The following is a 25,874-nucleotide window of genomic DNA, read 5'->3' as shown; positions in this document are numbered from 1 at the left end:
ATATAAGACTGTGATTATTGTGATAGCTTCTGATATAAATTCTAGCAAACGAACGAGGTCTTTTGGGACAAAATGTGCTTAATCATTGGTATACAGAATACAAATGACAAAGTTATTTTCTGCGTTTCCGTGTATGGATATGAAACATTGGTTCTGCTTTGCTATTATTTATGACTTGACAATGCTATTTTTATGTGAAGTGGTTTTTTCAGTTATTGACGGCAATTTTGTATGGACTAAAATCATGCTTTTGATAATAACAAATTATGTAAATAAACATACAAAGAAATAGAGTTTGTCCTCAAATTTCATTTGAGATTTCGTTTTAATCAATTTGGTCTGGGTTGGGGGTGTCGTCTTATTTTAACCTGGTACTACGTGTACGTTGACATGTTTGCCTGTGGCAGTACTGTTTTACTGCTGACTGCTCTTTAGTCGATTCAGTAAGATAACACTATAACGTCATCAGTCAGTACAATTATCATTCAATTATAAATATAATATTTTTGGTTGTTAATAGGGAGATAATAATGAAAATAACAAATATATTATTAATAATCCATATCAAAAATGGTAAAGATGAAGGACAGCTTAAAAGCTGAATTATCAAACGTGTAGATAACAAAATTATCACATTTTATCGATTATTCCTTGAATAAAACCGAATAGAGGCACTTCATTACAGAATATTACGGAGACAACTTACACTTTTAAATGTCAAGAAGTGTAACATCGTTGCGTAATAATCTAACTTTCTATTGCGTTGGGGGAAAGTATCATTTACTTTGTTACATTAAAAACTCGGCATGATGAGAAAACGAGTTTCAAGTTCATTTCATGGCGCCGAGCAAGCTGTAGGTGAAGATGCTCGGAATGATTAACGCGGTTAGATAATTGGTGTCGTAATAAGATACACGTATGAGAAAGAAAAACAAAAACCCGAAATAGCGTTTTAAAAACTGCTAAAGGAGTATTCACTATCATATGTAATGGTATTATGATTGACTTACATTAACCTTTTTAACAGTTCGTGGTACATTATTCAGAGATATTTATGTAACTATGCAATCTTGAGGTATTAGCGCGTACCTCTATGCCGATTAATTAGTGTTCTGTATACGTGTGTTTAATGCATTAGATGTCTGGTTTATTAACACTCTACATAAGCAAACTACCTATAGATCTCCATCTCTCGGTGATTGAGTGGAACAGTATCTGATGATGAGCCGAGAGGTTCATGTGGATAGCATTCTTGTGTACCATATTCCGTCTTTGCATATTACAGAGTTAGCTCCCTTGCGGGTAGGTATCGATTGTTACGTCATTATTTTATGAGCGCTATTCACGCCGTTTTCTCCGAAAAGTATGACGTTACGCTCGCAAACACATGACGTCACAATCAATACCTACCCACAAGGGCAGATAACTCTGTAATATGCAAATTCGGAATATCCTGTTGGTCGAGAAGTCCTCGTGACCAAAGTGACCAAGATGCCCTGATACCCTTATTCCGTCATCTTGTGACATTTAGTGACCAAGTAAAATTGATATGCCTTGGGTCATCAACATATAGACATTCACATTTGAAAGTTGGTCATTATTTAAAGTAGCTGAATGATCCAACAGCCACCGATCTCAGAGCCGCGGTTGTTGTCCCGACAGTTTTCACTACCCATTTACGCTCGGTACAGCTGGTAGGGTGCACGTGGTGATGGTGCAGTACAGGGGCGGGGCATATGTCTTTGTACAGATACTTCAACGCTGCACATCGTTCAATATTTACATTTTCCGTACAACCCGCCTATGTAAACTTATCAAACGCAATGGCTTATTTTGACGTCATAATCAGCGATCAAGAAACATGGCTGTTGGAATTGATGCTTCGTCCTTGACTACAGAGGATTATTTTCTCATTTTAGGTGCAACATATCTCGAGAGTTTAAAATTGTTATCAAAAGTAAATTTAAACACTGGAGTGCATTCAGTTGTTAATTTATGGGAATTGTTGCCAACTGAATAAGGCAATTACCGTATCGTCTTCAGATAAGTCATAACCGAACAAAATACACAATAACATCCATAAAATCCGAAATACACACAAAGGAATGACGTCATTAGTTTGTGATATGTACACATATATGTACATAAAATACCCTGATTTCAAAATGTAAATGTAAATATCGCAGTCGAACCCGTTCAAACAATACGTATAAAGATGTCATATTTGAAAAACGCTGTTCAATTTCTTTGTAACTTACATGAATAAAGATTATTAATATAAAAGCTTTCATAGATTACTTATTATATTGCACATCAAGTGTATTTTATAAAACTGATTCTCAGTTTTATAAGAAAAGAAAAAAACAAAAATTAAATTGAAACTACAGCCTCTATCTGAAATCAGACTGAGTGGTTCAGCAAGGAGTGCCCTGTATTGGCTATTGTCTTAGTAGGCCTAGCCTGTTGTCCATTTTTTTTTATTTGTTGTTTCTATGAAATTGGTGGAAATAAAAAAAATATGAATATATTATAGAGACTTCCTGATCACGTTACATAAAATTATTTAATATATATGCTATAATGTTAAAGTAATGTAAATTATGAATAGTTATATTATAAATAGAATTTAGACAAACTTTTTTATTTGATATCAATCGTGTTGGATTTAACACTATGCGTGCTGTCATTGTTGCATTGGCATATTATTAAAAGATTAAACAACTCAGTTGTTGAGAGTACACTAGATGTATAAATCAGTTCATACTACATATTTTGTAGGTACATGCATCATTTTAAGGAAATGACTCAATTTGCTTTGAATTAGGGGTTTAACTCTACCTCTCTTGTAATAAATGAAGGTAAATCGTACCTTTGACGTTAGATATTACATTTTAACGTGGGCGTCCGTTGTCAGAGGCCATATACATTACATACAGAGGACCGAGATCGATCTTAACAGCATCAACTAAATGCTCCTTCATTGACGCTATTCACTTACACCACGATCTCTCTTACTTTCAAAGTGATATTGATGCGGTTACAATCCTATTTCAATTTGATTTTAAACACATCAGATAGATGAGTAAGTGCGGTTACAACCCTATTATAGATATACCTTGAGTTTGCACGCTTTAATCGTAAGATAACATCAGTAAAGTGCATCATTTGTTTTAAACACATCAGATAGATATACCTTTTGAGTAAAGTGCACGCATTTAATTGTATAGATATACCTTTTGAGTAAAGTGCACGCGTTTAATTGTATAGATATACCTTTTGAGTAAAGTGCACGTTTTTAATTAGGTTGTTGTGGGTGTATCGAAAATGACACAAAAGTACGTTTACGTGCAATTGTAATTTCCTACTTGTGTTTGTTTACAATCTGTACAAATAGATAGCGCAAACATACAAAAGAGATATTCTTTTTATAACTGATTAAAGTGCCAAATATTACCAAAACAGTGACATTTTATTGCAATGAAATGTGTGTATTAATTTCCTTGTTTCGTATCATGTTTGAAATATCAACACTTTTTCTTGATGCCAATTTGTTTTGCAAGATCGGCTGTCCAAAATATAATCAAATTAGTGTTTCTTATGTAGGTCATATCGTCTTCGTTTCGCGAAAACAATCAACAGCTAGCCAGTATACTTGTTAACGAGTTCGTCCTAGTAATAGAATCACGATACATGGGATGGTTTTCTTACGATTGGGCGTGGGGATAGATTAAGAACATTTGATAAAGTTAAACTAATGCATCATGGAATTATTACTGCAATAAAAAGGAAAAATATCTAAGTAATGGAATGTACCTAAGTCTCGAATACTTATACAATAAAATCAAGTGTTGTAAGCACAATTGGGATCAAACAGTCAACGAGCATGTACTCTGTCTTAAATATGTTTTGGATTTGAAGGTTTCTGCGCTTTCCTCATATTGTAAGGTGCAACGTTGCAGTTTCCGGTAAATCAATTTTTATTCCATACCCTTCAAAATTAGTTTCTTAAAATGCAATAAAATTCTCCATAAAAGAGTGTTAAACATCTCATTCAATTTAAATATGATGAAACAAGAAAATTAAAGCAAAATTTGATCACTTGTTGAGCTGTTTAAATTGCAAACTGTTTCTCGAATGGCAATGCATCATGGATGAAAAAAGATCGACTGAACGAGCAAAGCTTCCATTTCAAAACGTTAATGGACTTGAAACACTTTAGGAATATTTTGCATCATGAACTGTTGACGTGCTATGTCGGGAAAGGGATTTATAGGTCATGAAGGGTTTCTAGAGGCGTGCTCATATGAGGGAAGTGTAATCCTAATACTAGGATGGAGTTCATTGTTGGAACATGACGCCAGGCTGATCAAAACTATCATGTGATTTCTTATTACTTCAAAGCATAAACGAATTATTAAAACTGTCACGTGGATTCTTGATATTTCAAATCACAACCTGATCATTAAAACCGTCACGTGATTTTCTTGCTATTTTAAATCACAACCTGATCATTAAAACTGGCACGTGATTTTCTTGTTACTTCAAATCATAATCTGATCATTTAAACTGTCACGAGATTTTCTTGTTACTTAAAATCACAACCTGATCATTAAAACTGTCACGTGATTTTCTTGTTACTTCAAATCATAATCTGATGATTTAAACTGTCACGTGACCTTCTTGTAACCTGATCATTAAAACTGTCACGTGATTTTCTTGTTACTTAAAATCACAACCTGATCATTAAAACTGTCACGTGATTTTCTTGTGACTTTAAATCACACCCTGATCATTAAAACTGTCACGTGATTTCTTGTTACTTCAAATCCTTGGCTTTAAGTTGATCGTTTACCCATTTTAAGGAAGATGCTTTGAGCTGGTGCCAACCATGTTTGAGATTTATCTGTGGCAATTACATGTAACTAGTTCATACGTTTGTGGCGAAGTCAGTGTGACCAATTGACGAAATCATTTTTCAAATGTGTGTTTTAAAATATAGCATTATAAACAGTTTTCATATCAAATATACCGCACCAATAATTTTACTGTGAAGAGTATTAAAACTACATGTGAACACATTATTTTTTTCTGAATATGCGTGAATAGTAGTGCTGTAGCTACACCAGACCGCTCAGAAAGTGACCAACATACACACGACACTTGATGCTTATCCATCACCACCCGGCTCGTCATTGTTAAAGACATTTATTGGTGACACATGAACTTTTGCTCTAATTCAGTAAATAATGACCAGTGGACAGTGAAAATCAATAGGTGAGTGGTGATGATGGCAGAACATATTTTACAGAAGTCTCACATCATCATCCATTCCTGGTTCTACCCTTACGTGGAAGGCATTGAAACATTGAATATCAAATTAGTTTTCAGACTCGTTTGTGAAGTAGCCAATGTGTGTTTCATTTAATTGCCATAGCAATACGCTACAATTCTCTTGCTCTCTCTTATAAAACAACAAAGTTAAATACATGTATGATATGTCCTTACACTATCACTGTACAAAAATGTTGGTTGAACTTTGGTGGGATATATATTTAAATAATATGTTGAAGATGCTCCACCGCCGACAGAGCATAAATGATATTCATCATTTGAACAATAATCGATGTTTAATCGTGTATATATTTGCCTAATTAACACACAAAATAACAAAAAATAATTTATTTGCCTTTGGTGTATGCGCAATCATTACTTCATTCTATATAAGATATAATACCACGGGATTATTTCGGAATGTAATTAATTATTTTTCATATTTTTAACTTGAAGTAAAACTAGAAGCTCAAACCTTTTAATGGTGGTAATGGTGTAAAGTAAGTAACTTTTTAACTGAAGAAAAATACAAAATCGTCTGCTCCTGTTTTTTATAGTGAAAAATACCATTTGTCAGCGGTGAAGCATCTTTAATCAACGCCGATTCGGTATTGAAAACTTACTTTACACTGAAGCATCGTACACATGCAAACATTGCATTAAAAGTAATACACTACACATCAACAATGCAAACAAGTATAAACAATGTACAAATCAGAAATTCAAACAAATTCAATGTACAATGTACACATCAGTAATTTTAAAAAAGGACAAACAATGGACATACAAAATGTATCAGTAATACAAACAAGTGCAAACACTGTACATATCAGTAATACAAACAAGTGCAAACACTGCACATATCAGTAATACAAACAAGTGCAAACACTGTACATATCAGTAATACAAACAAGTGAAAACACTGTACAGTACATATCAATGATTCAAAAAGGTACAAACAATGTACATATCAGCAATTCAAACAAGTACAAACAGTGTACATATCAGCAATTTAAAAATGTGCAAACACTGCACATATAAACAGTGCGATGTAAGCAATATAAACAAGTACATAAGTCTCAATAAAACGGAATGATCCATAAATGATAAATGGTAATGCTATAGAATGTTGTACATATATTCACTACAAACATTATAACATTATAATCGTACCGTTTTCTTCCATGTTCGTGTAGGCATATAATGACGGTACAATATAGTGGATGAATGATCCTATAACCAATCAGTACAGCTGACTCGTAGTGGCCATTTCAATTGTCAACATTGGTTATATAAGAACTTCTTTAGACTTTGAATTTGATTAGTAAAAGAGGTCTGGAATTAACATTCCTCAAAGCTCATTGCCTTGTGCTAGGAAGTGACATTTATTTTGTGTTTTATCCCTACCAGATACACCAGAACTGTCGTCTGCTGATCCGGACTGGTCGTTGATTAACGTCACTCACCACAGACACATGATTTAGAAGAGTTATAACAGGTATGATATACAAGTGTCTGGCATGGAACAATACAAAACGTGTAATTGGTGATGGGTAGCAATAAGGTCGTCGAGATAGGGCCATATCACAACATGATGCATGCTATACTATACTATAAAAGGAAAATATAGCTATATTACTAGGACCATTATTGTGATAGATCAGTCCATTACTCCCGCTAACCTTTTCAGCGATATTGTTGTGTCAAATTAGCACCAAGAGAAATGGTACATGTGTTATATATACTACGTATAATGAAGTCCGTGTTACGTTTCGGGAGGCCCTTCCGTGATGTTTATTGAATGCCGACGTCATCATTACAACACTGCGTGTCTGTAGGCTCGTTCTCAACGTAGTTTATTTCCTATTTAATTGGTAATTAGTGGAAACATCGGTTTAACAGTTGTTACGTTGAATGTTACTTCATTACACTGTCTTTTGTTCTGTTACTACCGATAAATCTTACAAACAGGTGGGTTTTGATTTTGTGTTCTTCTCATTACACAATGGATAAGGAATCTACTTTGCATTTGATATTTTTTTAATTCTTTTTCTGTTATTTCTATTCCATGGTAATTGAATGGAAACGTAAAATAAAACATGTTTATTTCGTCTTTGACATTTTCACTGACCTATATTTTAAACCTAAAATCGGAATATAATGGTTTCAAATGGTAGCAATAGCACAGCTCTCTTATTGATGTCTCACACAGGGAATTAATGTAGCCGAAGTGAAGTGTACCTTATCATGAATTATCTTTCATAACTGACTTCTAAGTAAAAGATTTTTGTGTGGTATTTTCCTTTTATAGGACATTATAGATATAATTATTTGCCCATTGACAGGATATGATAGGTGTTGCTCAATACAACAGGAAGTCAATGGTGAAATTACAACTAGAATAATGGTTTCAGACAGACATGCTATCCTGCTTCTATCGAATGTTACAGAACTATTTTGATATATAAATGTAAGTTATATTTAGATATGAAGGTATAAATTGCCACTCACGATGAGAAACCTTATCTGAAAGAAATCAATTTGCTATGATTTCACATCAAAATCATCAAATCTTAATTCATAGGTGAGTCACCTGCCGCGTTATGCATGTTTCCGCTACTTCTTTGACGTACAAATCATATCAATATTTGAAACCGACGTTTGTGAAGGAAGGCAGATAGATAGGCTGTTAGAGTCAGGATTGTAATCGATTTTACACCGAAGATACACTGTTTACCTGATTATTTACGGCCAACGAGGTGTGGTTTGAGGCTAGAATGCTACGAAAATATTTATCAGTAATGGACCTTTGCTGAGGTCAAAGTGGTGTTATATACCCTTGTAGAAATATATAATGATCAAAGGCATAGCTTAAACTCATTACTTGATATTCTGTCAGGGCAGTATTGCATCATATGGACCGATTCAGATATTCTTAATTTTTATATTAGATGTGAAAATTATTAAAACAATGTTTGCTTCATGCTGAAAATCTTCATGCAAAGAAATCTATGGAGAATGGCTCGATTACATCTGCCCGAAGACCTCATCACCGTGGTATTTAGACGTCATAATCGGCTCGGGAGTGACATCTAATTGTGAAGATCAACTATCGACTCATCCTCCACATTACATATGAAATTGATAATTGTGGAAAATCAGAGCATATCTTATATCAATAGATAGATATTACAAATATTAATGTTTTGAAACAAAAAGAAACATATACTCTAAAAGATAAGCATATAACGCCATAGCTGTCACGTATATGAAATACACTATATGGCATTGTGTTTTCATTATATGGCATTGTTTCATCCTTCATATGATTTGATCTAAATACACGGTACATCATTTTATCAATATTGGATTTGATTTTATCAATATTATTACTTGACTTTACTAATAGTTTATTTCCTTTTCTCGCGATTTTTACCTTATAACATTATATCCGTTAGTGTCATCATTATTTAATTTAGTGATATATATATTTTCATTTGCATATATCATTGTTTTATTTGGATTGTTATTGTGTTAATTTCATGTATTGATATTTTAGTTGCTGTCATTATCATAAATCCATGCTATATATTTGAACCATACCTGACAGCCAAGACGTTCCATAGTATGTGTGGGTTAGTAATTGTATAGGGTGTTCTTTCCCCACTATTTCATATTCGCTTTAAAGGTAATGTTAAATGCTCTATTTTGTTCGCTTTTGCGTTTTCTTTTCTATCTCAAAATGTATGTTTTATCACGATAAAAAGTTTCCTTTATTTGAAACAGGCATATTCGCAGTTTGATTTTTTTTTCAATTCTGCAATTACAAAATGTAAGTTAGGCTTAACCTTTATTTTTTATAAGCTTGGTCATTATAAATCAGATTCTGTACTGATTTGACTATTAGATTTACCCCCATCATCCCCACCTTCCGTATTTAGTCATGAATAAAAAAAGAAGTTATGTAAGCTTCCCTTCACCGTATGTATACATTAATACGAATTCAATGACTCTTAAATCTGAAGCTATGTTTGCAGTGTGATTAGATCTGTATCACCCACCATTAAGATAACGGCAGGTCGATGCCCGATTCAGTAGCCTTCTGTCATGAAACCATGAGACGTGTTTGGTCATTAAATTGTTTAAATGGAATGCGTGCAGGTCTGGGGGGATCAGAGACCATACTGTAATGATCCTTACGGCGAGATGTGTCGACATGCGGAACTCAGTGTTACATCTATCGGTTAAATCACAAATTTTTGAGACGGAGTTACGGGTATTATGAAAATAAAATACTGCTTATATACCTATATATATTCTAAACTAAAAACATTTTAATTACGTGGTAAAAAAACACCAATTAAACACACACAAAATTAATCAAATAACTTCAACATGATCGACACGGGACAAAAGGTCACTTTTAATTGATGTATTTGGTTCTTGTTTTAATAAATGCATACTATAGATTGACCGCCCGTAATGACCATAGCTGCTATTACGTTTATCCCATTTTATAGACTTGTAGAGTTTTATTTATACTTTAGTACTTTTAAATTAGTATGTATTTTATTTCCTTCGAATAATTATCGTTACATATATTTTTGTGAACAACCGATAATGGTCAAGTTTTCATCTTTACTAACCATAATGTGAAATAGACAAACGCTTTAATAATGTTCCTTTAACAAAATTAATACTTGGGAATCGAAGCGTTCCATTAAGTTCTATTGCCATATCCTAAACAGCCCTCCAGCCGTGCATCACAAACAGATCGGATACCACTCTGGTATAGACATAAGGACGGGGAATCGCTTAGATACATGTATAACTTCTACTTGTAGTGATAAAGTGAAATTGATCTCAATATAAAGAGTTACAAATTACCAATAATATTTGAAACATACACAGACGTTCATAAACATTTCTTATGACAACCGATTTTATCATTTGACCTCTTGACCACAACGATATCATAGTGAACGTATCAACAATATCTGACTACACGGATAAGTAGTTATGACCAAACATCTGCTGGAAAGTGTGCCGCTTGTTTGTAAAATACAACTAAAACAGCATGTTGATAAATAACATATGTTCTTATTTCAACGATAGTTACTTTGATGCCTTTTTTAAAGCACTGTTAACTTTCATTTAGCACAGACGTTTTAAGTGAAAAATTGGGATGTAGAAAAAGGTGGAATTTCACCTCTCTGCAGTGTAAGAAATGCATGTTTTATAAAATGGCCGCCAAATTTGTCATTTCTAAACTAGTATTTAAAAAATTTAGAAAATACAAGATTCCAAAAACCATTAAAGGAATCACATTTAGATAACTTAATGTAAGAGCGACTTCCAAAAAAAGAGTATAAATCAAGATGGGCCCTGAACATGTTCGCAACCTGGCAAACAGAAAGAGAAAAACAGCCTTTTTGAACAAAGTTGTGCACAATTTCAAAGAAAATATACTGGATATGTCCAATGCGACTCAAACTAAGGCATAGGAATTTTGAAATTATGTGAAATGCAAGGATGTGTACCTAACATTGAAATTCTGAGGGAATTCTGTGTATAACAATATGGATTACACTAAGGTATAATGCTAATTATATTAATTATACTAATTATACTAATACTAGGCATTATTCTAATATGCAAATGTGCATTGTTTTCCTCATATAAAATTGTTGAATTCTTGCTTGTGTTGGGTATTTTGATTCCATCCGCTGCTTGGTCAGTGGTCACTAACTGTCAATTAAGTGACCAAAAACTATCGAGCAAGTTTTTACTTATTGGACAGTTCAGTTCACTTGATGGACAGTTAGTGATTACCAAAGTATTTTCTTTCAGATATTGGACTAACTACACAAAGAATGATATCATATTTATAATTTCATTATACTGATATTGCACTCGATTTTATTATTAGAACATTTTAGATGATCGGTTGTTTCTCCCAGACGGGAACGGATTAGTAGAAAACTAATAATTTACATGGATTGAAAAGATAACCTCTTGACAAAATATTTTGTTGTGGTTGGAGTCATTTGTATACAGTACCCCCACGATTTACAGCCAACCCAAATACTGCCACAATTTTGTTTGGAACGGATTTCCTCACTCACGTCCGGCAAATCCTGCATACCGCCATCCGCCAACTCCTTTCAAGCACGTATTTTTGGAGATAGGTAAAAGCTCCTTTACAATAATCTCTGAACACAAGAACTATTTTATTGTGATTTAGGTCCAATTTTACACCCGTATGGAAATAAAGATACCTTACTAGTTTGACCGTCTACAAGTATTGCCATCGTAATAGAGACTTCGCCATCCAACCTGGAGAGGTCTTCTGAACACCAATAGTACACTTCAAACGATTCTACTTACTCAGACTATACCAGACTGGGTACATAATTGAGATATGATCAATTGAATACGGGTGAAATATGAGAAACGTCACAAGGCTTTGGAAAGAATACTGCGAGCTATGAAGTCGAATATATGCACACTGTTTCATTCACATATAAAATCAAACAGTTTCTTTTTCCCCATAGAGGAATTGATAAATTCCCAATTTCTGACAGCAAAAAAAATCCTTTTTGATATGTCTGTCTCTCCCAAACAAATAATGCCATTTGATGCTATTTGGACACTTGCCTAATTGCATTTCTGTTTGCTTCGAATTGGCGATATCATATTGGAGTATAAAACTTGGTCTCCTCTTAAGGGTTAAGCGTATCTCAGCCCCTGTGATTCAGGACTGGTTTGTTTACACTGGTAACCATCTTAACTGACAGGAAAACACTAGCAGTAATTTCCTGCTAATATTTTGGCCCCGAGTAAACAGGAAACTAAATGAAACCATGAGCTATTTTCAATCATCATTAACAACAGTTATGGTGAAAAATAATTGAAGCTGACAGTTTTGCGAACATAATTGGATTTCACAACAAAGTTCAGCATTTGGTTATAACTGCATTATAACGTCTTCAGTTCAAAATAATAGAATATCTTACACCACATCAATTCAATTACGTATGGTTTCCTGTAATCAAAATGTTCCTATGATTCGTTTGTTTTTACTTTGAATTTGTTTATAAAACAAATCAGCTTTCCTGATCACATTTTTAACTTCAACATATCAATACCACAAACATTATAAACAATTGTATTTAAATATAGGCCTATAACAGATTTTAACTGTAGTGGATAAGTAGAGTGTACCTACATGGCATATACCTATTTATCACATATTCCGACACATATCAAGTGACTTCACCTGTGCTGATCAATCTATATTCATAGATTATACTTCCGCCCCATCTCATACTCGTGCATATTTACGTCACTAGTGTAATATGCACGGGTGATTTGCATTTGCTGGAAAATATTGTGATGTCAAGACTTCACGTCAGTAAACAAAAACATGACGTCAGGATTTGGAGACGTCGTAACAAAAGTCCGCTGGAGCGCATTTTGGTGTTGGAATTTTTCGAAATGTAGGCTAGTGCACTTATAAAGTGTCTTAAATCTGTTTTTATATCATACATATGAGACTTTATGAAACGAGTCTAAGAAGTTTGTTTCGATGTTGTTTTTGTTTATTTTTTGCTCGTCAAAGTTAGCAAAAAAATCTTTAAAAAATCTCGTTTCATAAAAATTCATGACAACACCATTTTTGTCCGACATTTCGGTGCTTGGTAGATAACATGAGACTTCTATAAAATATTGTGATAAATAATCTAGAGTAAAATCCAATTATCCAATTCTTTAATAGAAAATTGGTTTAAGGCATACAGTATTTCAAAAAGAATGTTTAAAGCAATAGGCTTGTCTTACGTTTATACGTCTATAGATCTAGAGCTATCGGTACAATAGAGGGTGAATACGTTGATTTTACCTGATTCGTAACAGACCTTACAAAATACAGCAAAAAATGGAAGATGCTAAAGACATGTGAAAATAAATTTTCATTAATGAAACAAAAAGCGTAACTGTTCCCAAAAACACAATGACGACAGTGAAATTACGATAAAATCAAATCAAGTACGTCAGTCCGCCATGAGCGACTACTAAGGGCGAAATCGTTCTAAGGTAACACATACGACCATATTGGATTCATTCACCATCGATATGATGCTTGCATTAAGCCTAATACTGTATATTACCAAGCATTTCAAACGCTCTTGTGGTTTGAATCTTAGAAGCTCAAAATATGTCGCTCTTATTTCCAAATGCTCAAGTGACTTTCATGGCACGTAGTAATTGAATTTATTTTATTAGTACTAGTTAAATTTTCTTAACATTTCTTTTGATGATACAATGATCTTTACCATCGATTGAAGGTTGTTTTAAATCAATTTCAATTGCCAGCAATATTTCTGTGGCAATTTTTTCAGCATTTTGGTAAAGAAATATATTCTTGAGTGGTATTCAAGTAATCAACTCTTCCTTATAACCTCAAGTATAATCACAAGACCAAAAACGGCATTTCTGTTACGGAAATACGATTGTTTTTCTTCTCAAATAAGAGTTGGGGCGAAAGATAGAATGTAAATACATGAATAAAAAATTAAACAAACTTTCGGCACCGTTATTTCCATAAAATTCACTTCTTTCACATTGCATACTTATTGTATAGGTTATATATATGGACTAAGTTTATATGTTAGGTTTAGGGACTAGATATAGGTAATAGGGACTAAAAATAGGTAAGATTATATGGACTAGTTATAGGTTATATGGATTAGGTATAGGTTATGGGAACTAGTTGTGGATATGAGTAGTTTGGGGACTAGTTAGGTTTGGAGATATTAAAGAAGACTAGTTAGCTCGCCTATTCGAAGGGGGGGAGCTTATGCTGTCACCCCGGCGTCGGCGTCGGCGTCAGCGTTGGCGTCCCATTTCACGTTAAAGTTTTTGAGCAAGTTTCTATTTTTGTCAATTGTTTAAGCATAAGTCATCATAAATGTTTATGATTTTATTTTCCTAATGTTTATGGATGCTTGAACGTGATAATACAACCAATTTGGGGCCCTTTAGGAGGTTTTTGAGTCTGTTAATTTGTCATATTTCCATGTTTAAATAGTAAATACTTGAACATCAACTTCTTCTGAATAGGCGAGCTTTGCTGTTCTCCAACAGCTCTTGTTATAGGTTGACTAGTCATGTTACCTATTCCCAACCGATTGGGACTTAACACGTAGATAAAATCATCTTATTTTCTGATAGTCTAGTGATACATAATGTGAATCACAGTGTTGTGGTAACAGGAATGACACTTCTCTAGCGTTACAGTTCGTACATACAACAGTTTTGTTAGGATCACAACTGATTTGTAATTCTGATATGGCCCGACATTCTGCCACCTTGGGATGTTTAAGGTTTTATTTTCTGTGCAGAGAGAATATATATTTAATTTTAATTTATGTTGTAATGTAACACCACCATCGACATCACATCCCCTTGATGTCACGAGAGAACGTAGGAGGTAAGAATCAAGTGATTTGATAGGCATCGTTTTGTACTCACTTACCCCCTAATATTGTACATCTCAATCACTTGTATTAGAGGGGAACACATTTGATTGCTATTCGTGTTTAGATCATGTTTTTGGGTTATTGAGTGTAAACATAGTATGGGATAAATATGCTGGGCGTACGAACATAGTATACAGGGAAAATGTGGTATTCTGGAAAAAAATAACAGAAGTAACAACAAATATTTGTGGAAATTTATATTGCTTACTTATCGTCTTCTACTGTACTTAGTGAAAAAAAATATCCATGAGTTACATCGGTTGGGGCGAAAAATATCTAAAATAATATATAAAATAATATGTAAAATATAATAAACATTACCATCTGCATTGTTTCAACCCTGACTACGCCCCTTATTTCGCAAACGAAACAATAACAAAGCCATAATTACTTTCGGACATTATCAGATAACGTAGCAGTATGCGAAGACTGGATCATAATTTGATCGATTTTTGTAGTGTTTGGTCCTCTATCATTTCCTGAACTTTTAAAATACACAAAACATATTCATTTATAAATAATTTTATTGAAAGTTGGTAGAAGTAATTAAGGAAGAGAGGAAAATATATAGAAATATGGACATCAGTACGAGAGGCCTTCTGTTGAAGGGACACTGTATTTATTATATTCAACATGTTATGTTGAATAAAATTTTGTTTTGGTAAAAAAAATACACAAAACAATCGATGAAGCATAAACGAAATTATCATAGCGATAATGTGATCAGTAATGTCAGTTGTTATGGATCCTAATTAAGTGTGCAAAGATTGGTCAGCGTGACGTCATCGCCTTCCGATATTAATTGGTATACAGGTGCACACAGCCTGATTAGAGTAGACTTAACTACAATTGAGCGCCAGAAGGCAAATGTGATGATGAACGATGAGCGATATTGGCTGTGCAGTTTGTCGGCATATCACAATGCATACACGGAGGAAACTCTCAAGTATACTGGTAACAGGAGTAACAATACTATTGGGGATACCAGACGGCTGGTGCTTTTACAATGGTGAACACTTCAATATGTCGTGGAAGCACATTGTACATAATTAAAGGAGTCATAGAAACATAGATTTCTAGCGTTAACGGGAAAAAGACCTCACAAACTTAACAAACGTGTTTCTTTAGTATTCATATTGATTATACTTATATTACTTATATAATTTAATTTTACACATAGATGGTATTGCACGCCCTAACTGTAATGAGTCAGAGGTGGTGGAAGGGTCTAGGAAGATATTTGGTCATCCGAATATGAACGAGGGACTTTGAATACACTGTTACAGAGCTTTGATTTTTCAAATCATCGCTGGTACTCGTATTAGCAATTCTTACATGTACATGTAAGAAATTATTGGTTTTAGAGAGGAATGGATGCAAATAGTGACGCCGATTGCATGTTACAATATACTGACGAGAGAGCTCGAGGAACGTTACACAAACACCTTAAGGAAACAAGCAGCATATCTGGCTATCCATTAGGGATGTACAAGTATGTTTATGTGTATGGTACATCTATAGAGACCAAGGTCAGATATTATAGCGATGATAGGAGACGAGATGTGATCACTGATCATTATAGACAAGTACATCGGTTGTAGCATACTCCAGATACCTGTCCATCAGTTTGGGAATGACGTATTTGCATATTACAGAGTTATCTTCCCTTGCAGGTAGGTATTGATTTTGACGTCATGTGTTTGCAAGCGTAACGTCACACGTTTCAGAGAAGACGACGTGAATTGCACTCACAAAATAATGATGTAACAATCGATACTTACCCGCAAGGGAGCTAACCCTGTAATATGTTAAGACGGAATAGTATGTCTCGGTGAGACATGATTTCCGTTTATCACGAAACATCTTTTTATTACATTCATTGTAAGTAATAAATCAGCATTTTATGTCGCCCTTATTTCCTTGTATTCTGTATTTTTGTATTGTAAAATTGGTAGTAAATCAATCCAACCGAATATGCTTACTTCATACACGCATTAAATAAAATAGATATTTTACAGATAATATGAGACTCTCTCTCTCCGCAGCCCTATTGCAATTGTATGGTATACTCTATAACCATTGCTTAATCATTTCATGTGATAATGAACCGCATAATTCGTCATGTGACCCCTTCTGATCTAGTACCCCTCCAAATCAATTATACCCTCGGGCATAGAGCTTTGGTGATCAATCTTTAAAATGAACAATTACTGAAAATCGAACTGCCTAAACTGTAGATCCTCAGATCTCTAACCCGCCCCATTATCGGCTCCCCGTGACAAATGTGAATATATCATAAATTGAAAAGCTTTTTACGTTGCTCTTTACGTCACTTGTTTTACAGAGTAACGTCATCGATCCGTGTCTAATAAACTGATATTTACATGTATGTAGTTACCTGTTTCAATAGTTACGTCATCAATCTATGAGTAGTTCATTGGCATTAAGTGAGGAAAAAAACCATAAAGACTCGATATTAATGTGCCAATGATGTTGTTTTGCATACAAAGATAAGCAATATTCTCTCAGTAGATATTCTTTAGCGATCAAAGGGTATACGTTGAAGGCTTTGCTATTCTATGGTAGGGTCTATCTGACCAATACACATGATAACAGTTGTTATATTTGACCATTCCTGATGTCCACGATAAAATCAATGTAGAATTGATAACGTGATACTTGAGCGACACGATGATGATTGTACAGTTCTATTTCTCATCACCATGACAACCCTGTGATACAACTATTGACATTGCCATTATCGATACCTGCGTTTATTGCAATCTTTGACACTGACCGATTTAAGATATATAATACATGATAACAAACAGTGTAAAGGATGCAATAACCGATGATAAAACCACCAGAATCAATATCGCTACATTTGTTTTACTGATATCGACAAGTTTGTATAAGAAATGATAGTAGATACAAACTTACCTTTTCAGCTTTCGAATCCTAAATCCACAATTGTTCAACTCAGATTTCAAGAAGCCCTCCAAGGCCCAAGTAATCGATAAAAGTCTTGTCACCAATCTTGTGTTTAGTTTGGAATCATTAATCTTTATCTCCGTTTTCACACCTTAACAACTATTTCCTATTGATTTCGGGAAGTGGCTTTCGAGTTACGTCCGGTTGGTATTGGCTTGGTTTCCTACTTTTATCGCTAATTTTGCCCTTTTTATCCGTTGCCTTCACGCCTTCAGTCACGCTCTCCTAACGTGACAATAAATATTATAGTATATATTAAAAGAAGTCTAATAAACAAATAGCTGCGTATTGCTTGTGTGATGATTTCAATTAATGTTAAAATGACAATAAATAATCGTTTAGTGCACAATATCCAGCCAATCACATCAATGAACGTTTTTGGTAGAAAATAACAGAAAATGTGTCAGGAAGATCCTTGATGTCAAGTTCCTGTTTGAGGATTTTGCTGTCGCAAGTCATCCACCAACTGGTGGCCTCAAACTGACCACTGTAAACAAACAATGGTGATAGACAGGTGTCCGTTATAGAAATGAATCGTTCTAATTATGGAATAACGCATTTAACCACTGAAACCCGCCAATATATAATCCCCTGATGGCCAACGTGTGAGCTGGATGACCGAAGCCTGAACAACTAATTACGCACTATGAGAAATCTCTTAACCAGACGTTGTCTATACGCTGAGCAAATAGACACGACGAACGTATATAGAAGTCTTCTAGAACACGTGCGCGCGCTTCCAAGCGATGTCGTTACGTTGAGGTCTGTCCAATATTTGTCGATCCCTCATATGCTTAGGATTTATTATTCGACAAATGAACTATATTTATCTTTAGGATATCCTGAAATCTTAACCAATAATGTTCAACTTATATCACCAATGTCTGAGGCGCGTCTACTTACCGATGGAGGGCAGGCATACAGTTCAGTCGTACTTACCGAGGGTAGGGCAGGCATTCAGTTCAGTTGTACTTACCGACGGTAATTCACTTGTACTACAGTCTAGTCGTACTAACCGAGGGAAGGCAAGCATACATGTACAGTCTAGTTGTACTTACCGAGGGAGGGCAGGCATACATGTACAGTCTAGTCGTACTTACCGAGGGAGGGCAAGCATATATTTACAGTCTAGTCGTACTTACCGAGGGAGGGCAGGCATACATGTACAGTCTAGTCGTACTTACCGAGGGAAGGTAAGCCTACATGTACAGTCTAGTCGTACTTACCGAGGGAGGGCAAGCATACATGTACAGTCTAGTCGTACTAACCGAGGGAGGGCAGGCATACATGTACAGTCTAGTCGTACTTACCGAGGGAGGACAGGCATACATGTACAAGCCAGTCGAACTTACCGAGGGAGGGCAGGCATACATGTACAGTCTAGTCGTACTAACCGAGGGATGGTAGGCATGCATGTACAGTTTAATTGTACTAACCGAGGGATGGCAGGCATACATGTACAGGCCAGTCGTACTAACCGAGTCAGGGCAGGCATACATGTACAGTCTAGTCGTACTTACCGAGGGAGGACAGGCATACATGTACAAGCCAGTCGAACTTACCGAGGGAGGGCAGGCATACATGTACGGTCTAGTCGTACTAACCGAGTCAGGGTACTAACCGAGGGATGGCAGGCATACATGTACAGGCCAGTCGTACTAATATTAAAGATAGCGAACAATTTTATTCGAATAAAATAGTTAAGGTTTGGTTGAAGCATCGCGTGTTAAATGTACAATATCCATTATTTTCCATGCGTAATAAAATTTTACAGGTGGAAATCGAAAGACAGTTTTTGATTCTGGGTTCTGAAATTATTTTCAATTACGCCTCAGACGTCACTTGTATGTTTGCGCGCTATAACCGTGTCTTTGGTCCTGACCACTTAATTAGACACTAGGTACGGCTGTATTTATCGGTAAACGGATCTGATCCCACGGGATTCAATTTCTAATGAATCGGATTACAGGAAAGTATATTCGGAGCCGAGTTCAGTAGAAATTGAAACTACATAAATATAGCACGATGCAGTTCAATGAGTCACAACATGGAATGCTGCATTGTTGTAATTTCAACGGGCCATCATTTTAATTTCAATGTTGTTTCCTAAAATATGAGTAGCAACACACTTTTTAAACATTGTTTTTAATCATTTACTTTAATAATTACTTGTTTACGTGTATCCAATTTGATGGACGGTGTTTTGCATGACGACACTGAACTGATACCAGTAACTGAAATCTTCAAGGTAACCTGTATGTTGCAACTCGGGGCAAATAAAAATTGTGAAGTCATAATGAACAATTGCTTCCATCGTTCAATAAGAACACATTGAAGCCTTATACATACAATCAATGTTCGTTTCCTTCCATAAAAATCAATATTGAGTCCCTGCCATATGTGTATCCCTCCATCCTTGTGTTCCTCTGCCATATGTGTATCCCTCCATCATTGTGTTCCCTACCATATGTGTATCCCTCCATCCTTGTGTTTCCCTGCAATATGTGTATCCCTCCATCCTTGTGTCCTCTGCCATATGTTTATCCCTCCATCCTTGTGTCCCCTGCCATATGTGTTTCCCTCCATCCTTGTGTCCCCTGCCATATGTGTATCCCTCCATCCTTGTGTTCCCTGCCATATGTGTTTCCCTCCATCCTTGTGTCCCCTGCCATATGTGTATCCCTCCATCCTTGTGTCCTCTGCCATATGTGTATCCCTCCATCCTTGTGTCCCCTGCCATATGTGTATCCCTCCATCCTTGTGTCCCCTGCCATATGTGTATCCCTCCATCCTTGTGTCCTCTGCCATATGTGTATCCCTCCATCATTGTGTCCCCTGCCATATGTGTATCCCTCCATCCTTGTGTCCTCTGCCATATGTGTATCCCTCCATCCTTGTGTCCTCTGCCATATGTGTATCCCTCCATCATTGTGTCCCCTGCCATATGTGTATCCCTCCATCATTGTGTCCCCTGCCATATGTGTATCCCTCCATCCTTGTGTCCTCTGCCATATGTGTATCCCTCCATCATTGTGTCCCCTGCCATATGTTTATCCCTCCATCATTGTGTCCTCTGCCATATGTTTATCCCTCCATCATTGTGTCCTCTGCCATATGTTTATCCCTCCATCATTGTGTTCCCTACCATAAGTGTATCCCTCCATCATTGTGTCCCTGCCATATGTGTATCCCTCCATCCTTGTGTCCCCTGCCATATGTTTATCCCTCCATCCTTGTGTCCCTGCCATATGTGTTTCCCTCCATCATTGTGTTCCCTACCATATGTGTATCCCTCCATCCTTGTGTCCCCTGCCATATGTTTATCCCTCCATCCTTGTGTCCCCTGCCATATGTTTTCCCTCCATCATTGTGTCCCCTACATATGTGTATCCCTCCATCTGTGTCCTCTGCCATATGTGTATCCCTCCATCATTGTGTCCCCTGCCATATGTGTTTCCCTCCATCATTGTGTCCCCTGCCATATGTGTATCCCTCCATCATTGTGTCCCCTACCATATGTGTATCCCTCCATCATTGTGTTCCCTGCAATATGTGTTTCCCTCCATCCTTGTGTCCACTGCCATATGTGTTTCCCTCCATCCTTGTGTCCTCTGCCATTTGTGTATCCCTCCATCCTTGTGTCCCCTGCCATATGTGTTTCCCTCCATCATTGTGTTTCCCTGCAATATGTGTTTCCCTCCATCCTTGTGTCCACTGCCATATGTTTATCCTCCATCCTTGTGGCCCTGCCATATGTTTATCCCTCATCATTGTGTCCCCTGCCATATGTGTATCCCTCCATCCTTGTGTCCCTGCCATATCTGTATCCCTCCATCCTTGTGTGTACCTCTGCCATATGTGTATCCCTCCATCATTGTGTCCCCTGCCATATGTGTATCCCTCCATCCTTGTGTCCTCTGCCAAATGTGTATCCCTCCATCCTTGTGTCATCTGCCATATGTGTATCCCTCCATCATTGTGTCCCCTGCCATATGTGTATCCCTCCATCATTGTGTCCCCTGCCATATGTGTATCCCTCCATCATTGTGTCCCCTGCCATATGTGTATCCCTCCATCATTGTGTCCTCTGCCATATGTGTATTTCCCTCCATCATTGTGTCCTCTGCCATATGTGTATCCCTCCATCATTGTGTCCCCTGCCATATGTGTATCCCTCCATCCTTGTGTCCCCTGCCATATATGTATCCCTCCATCATTGTGCCCCCTGCCATATGTGTATCCCTCCATCCTTGTATCCTCTACCATATGTGTATCCCTACATCAATGTGCCCCCCTGCCATATGTGTATCCCTCCATCCTTGTATCCTCTACCATATGTGTTTTGTGTATCCCTCCATCCTTGTATCCTCTGCCATATGTGTATCCCTCCATCATTGTGCCCCCTGCCATATGTGTATTCCCTCCATCATTGTGCCCCCTGCCATATGTGTATCCCTCCCTCATTGTGCCCCCTGCCATATGGTATCCCTCCATCCTTGTATCCTCCTACCATATGTGTATCCCTCCATCCTTGTGTCCCCTGCCAAATGTGTTATCCCTCGATCATTGTGTCCCCTGCTATATGTGTATCCCTCAATATCCTTGTGTCCTCTGCATTATGTGTAATCCCTCCATCATTGTGTCCCCTACCATATGTTTATCCCTCCATCCTTGTGTATCTGCCATATATGTATCCCTCCATCATTGTGTCCCCTGCCATATGTGTATCCCCCCATCCTTGTGTCCTTTGCCCATATATGTTTCCCTCCATGTTTGTGTCCCCTGCCATATATGTGTTTCCCTCCATCGTTAGGTCTCTGCCATATGTGTATCCCTCCATCCTTTGTCCTGTGCCATATGTGTATCCCCTCCATCATGTGTCCCCTGCAAATGTGTATCCCTCCATCCTTGTGTCCCCTTCTATATGTTTATACTCCCTCCATCCTTGTCCCTCTGCCATATGTGTATCCCTCCATCAATTGTGTCCCCTTCTATATGTTTATCCCTCCATCCTTGTGTATCTGCCATATGTGTATCCCTCCATCATTGTGTCCCCTGCCATATTTTATCCCCCATCCTTGTGTATCCCCGCCATCGTTCCCTTCCAGGTGTCCCCTGCCATATGTGTATCCCTCCATTGTTGTGTCCCCTACCATATGGGTGTATCCCATATGTGTACCTTTGTGTATCCTCATCCATACCCCCTTTCCCTGTTAATATCCTTCCTCCATCCTTGTGTACCCTCCCCTCAAGCTTGTCATATCAATTGTTCTACCATATGTGTATCCCTCCCATCTTGTAGTTGTACTACTATAATTTACTTTTCAGGTATCCTCTCTACTTACTTTCCTTTTGTATGTGTATTCCTCTAACCATCATGTTTATGTGCCCTTTCCCTCCATCCTTTCGTTGACCCTATATGTGTTTCCCTGCTTCCATCCTTGTGTCATATCTGTGTATCCTCCCTCTGTACACTGTCTGTAAATCCCTCTCAATCACTAGACCATATTGTGTTTCCTCCTATCCTTGTGTCCCCTACCATATGTGTGTCTAACACCTTGTAACCCTTTCCCTGTGTGTCCTTTACATGTGTATGTGTATCCCTCCATCCTTGTGTCCCCTGCCATATGTCCCTCCATCATCGTGTGTCCCCTACCATATGTGTGTTCCCTGTGTCATGTGTATCGTTCTTCTGATCTCTAAAACCATGCTTACTATAAGGTATGTTTTAAACCCTGTATTATGTGTTTATCCCTTGTTGTGAGTGTCCCATACCATATGTGTATTGTAACTCTAAGCATTCGTGTGTCCCTGCCCCATATTGTGTTCCTATCCTTCCCCGCCCCTATGTCGTGTATCCTCTACCCTTTATCCTGCCATATTGTTTCCTCCATACCTATCGTGTATCTCTTGCCCCTTATCCCCCTCCCCATCTATCGTGTTCTCTCCCCCTATCTCCCCTGCCAGTTCCCTCTATGTGTTTCCCTCCATCCCTGTTGTTACCCCATACTGTATATCTGTTTCCCCCTCTCATACATTGTGTCTCCCCAAATACTATAATATCTCTACCCTTCCCTGCCCTGTATTCTACCCTTGTCCCCTACCATATGTTCTTATCCCTTGATCTCTGTGTATCTCTATCCCATACATATGTATCTCTATACCATTTTCCCTGCCCATACTGTCGTGTATCTCTACCCTTTCCCTGCCCCATACTATACTGTCCTTATCCCTATCCTTCCCCTCCCTGTATGTATCCTAACCCTTTCCCTGCCCCATATATCGTGTATCTCCCCTTTCCCTGCCCCATACTATCGTGTATCTCTACCCTTTCCCTGCCCCATACTATCGTGTATCTCTACCCTTTCCCTGCCCCATGCTATGTCGTGTTTCTCCCCTTTCCCTGCCCCATCTGTCGTGTATCTCTGTTTCCCTGCCCCATACTGTCGTGTATCTCTATATTTATCCCTTCCCTGCCCCATACTATCGTGTATCTCTACCCTTTCCCTGCCCCATACTGTCGTGTATCTCTACCCTTTCCCTGCCCCATACTGTCGTGTATCTCTACCCTTTCCCTGCCCCATACTATCGTGTATCTCTACCTTTCCCTGCCCCATACTATCGTGTATCTCTATATTCCCTGCCCATACTATCGTGTATCATCTGTTTTCCCTACCCCCATACTATCGTGTATCTCTACCCTTTCCCTGCCCCTGTCCTGGTACTATTATCTGTTGTATCCCTTTTTCCCTGCCCCATACTATCGTGTTGTTTCCCTGCCCTCCATACTATGTGTTTCCCTGCCCCATACTATATCGTGTATCTCTACCCTTTCCCTGCCCCATACTATCGTGTATCTCCTACCCTTTCCCCTGCCCATACCGTGTGTATCTCTACCCTTTCCCTGCCCCATACTATCTGTATCTCTACCCTTTCCCTGCCCCATACTGTCGTGTATCTCCCCTTCCCCTCATACTGTCGTGTATCTCTACCCTTTCCCTGCCCATACTATCGTGTATCCCTACCCTTTCCCTGTCCCCTTATCCATCCATATCGTGTTTCTCTACCCTTTCCCCTGCCCCATACTGTCGTGTATCCTACCTTTCCCTCATATACAATTCGTTATCTCTACCCTTTCCCTGCCCCATACTATCGTGTATCTCTAACCCTTTCCCTGCCCCATACTATCGTGTATCTCTACCCTTTCCCTGCCCCATACTATCTGTGTCCCCTGCCAATCTCTACCCTTTCCCTCCCCATACTATCGTGTATCTCTACCCTTTCCCTGCCCCATACCTATCGTGTATCTCTACCCTTTTTCATCCTATACCCTGCCCCATATCGTGTATCTCTACCCTTTCCCTGCCCCATACTATCGTGTATCTCTACCTGCCCTGTTACCATACTATCGTGTCTCTATTTCCCTGCCCCATACCGTCGTGTATCTCTACCCTTTCCCTGCCCCATATGTTTTCCCTACAACTGTTGTATATCTACCCTTTCCCTGCCCCATACTATCGTGTATCTATCCTCTACCCCGCCCTGCCCATACTATCGTGTATCTCTACCCTTTCCCTGCCCCATACTATCGTGTATCTCTACCCTTTCTTCCTTGCCCCATACCGTCGTGTATCCTCTCTATACTTGTGTTCCCCCTTTCCCTGCCCCATACTGTGTATCTTAATCCCCCCTCCCCATACTGTGTATCTCTATCCCTTTCCCTGCCCCATACTATCGTGTATCTCTACCCTTTCCCTTTACTATGTGTATCTCTACCCTTTCCCTGCCCATACTATCGTGTATCTCTACACACTTACATCCCCTGCCCCATACAGTCGTGTATCTCTCCCTGCCCCATACTTCGTGTATCTCTACCCCCCATACTGTTGTTCTCCTCCTTTCCCTGCCCCATACTGTCGTGTATCTCTACCCTTTCCCTGCCCCATATGTCGTTATCCCCTTTCCAATTGCATACTATCGTGTATCTCTACCCTTTCCCCTGCCCCATACCGT

At 37.7% G+C, this 25,874-nt stretch overlaps 1 protein-coding gene across 6 annotated transcripts in view; it reads right to left on the bottom strand.

Annotated features, from left to right (window-relative positions):
- Positions 1–25,874, bottom strand: part of LOC138317546 (G-protein coupled receptor dmsr-1-like) — a 195,181-nt gene that overhangs the window by 111,031 nt on the left and 58,276 nt on the right. For 2 of the 6 annotated variants that reach the window (XM_069259341.1, XM_069259358.1), the window contains exon 1: positions 17,811–18,331. The exons of the other annotated variants lie outside the window; for them this stretch is intronic. The gene's annotated coding sequence lies outside the window, so the exon portion shown is untranslated. Of the gene's footprint in view, positions 1–17,810; positions 18,332–25,874 lie in introns of those variants that run through there. 6 annotated transcript variants of the gene reach the window in all.

The sequence above is a fragment of the Argopecten irradians genome, chromosome 1, assembly GCF_041381155.1.
Source record: "Argopecten irradians isolate NY chromosome 1, Ai_NY, whole genome shotgun sequence".
Taxonomy (NCBI): Eukaryota; Metazoa; Mollusca; class Bivalvia; order Pectinida; family Pectinidae; genus Argopecten; species Argopecten irradians.
This window is presented reverse-complemented; position numbering and strand designations above follow the sequence as displayed.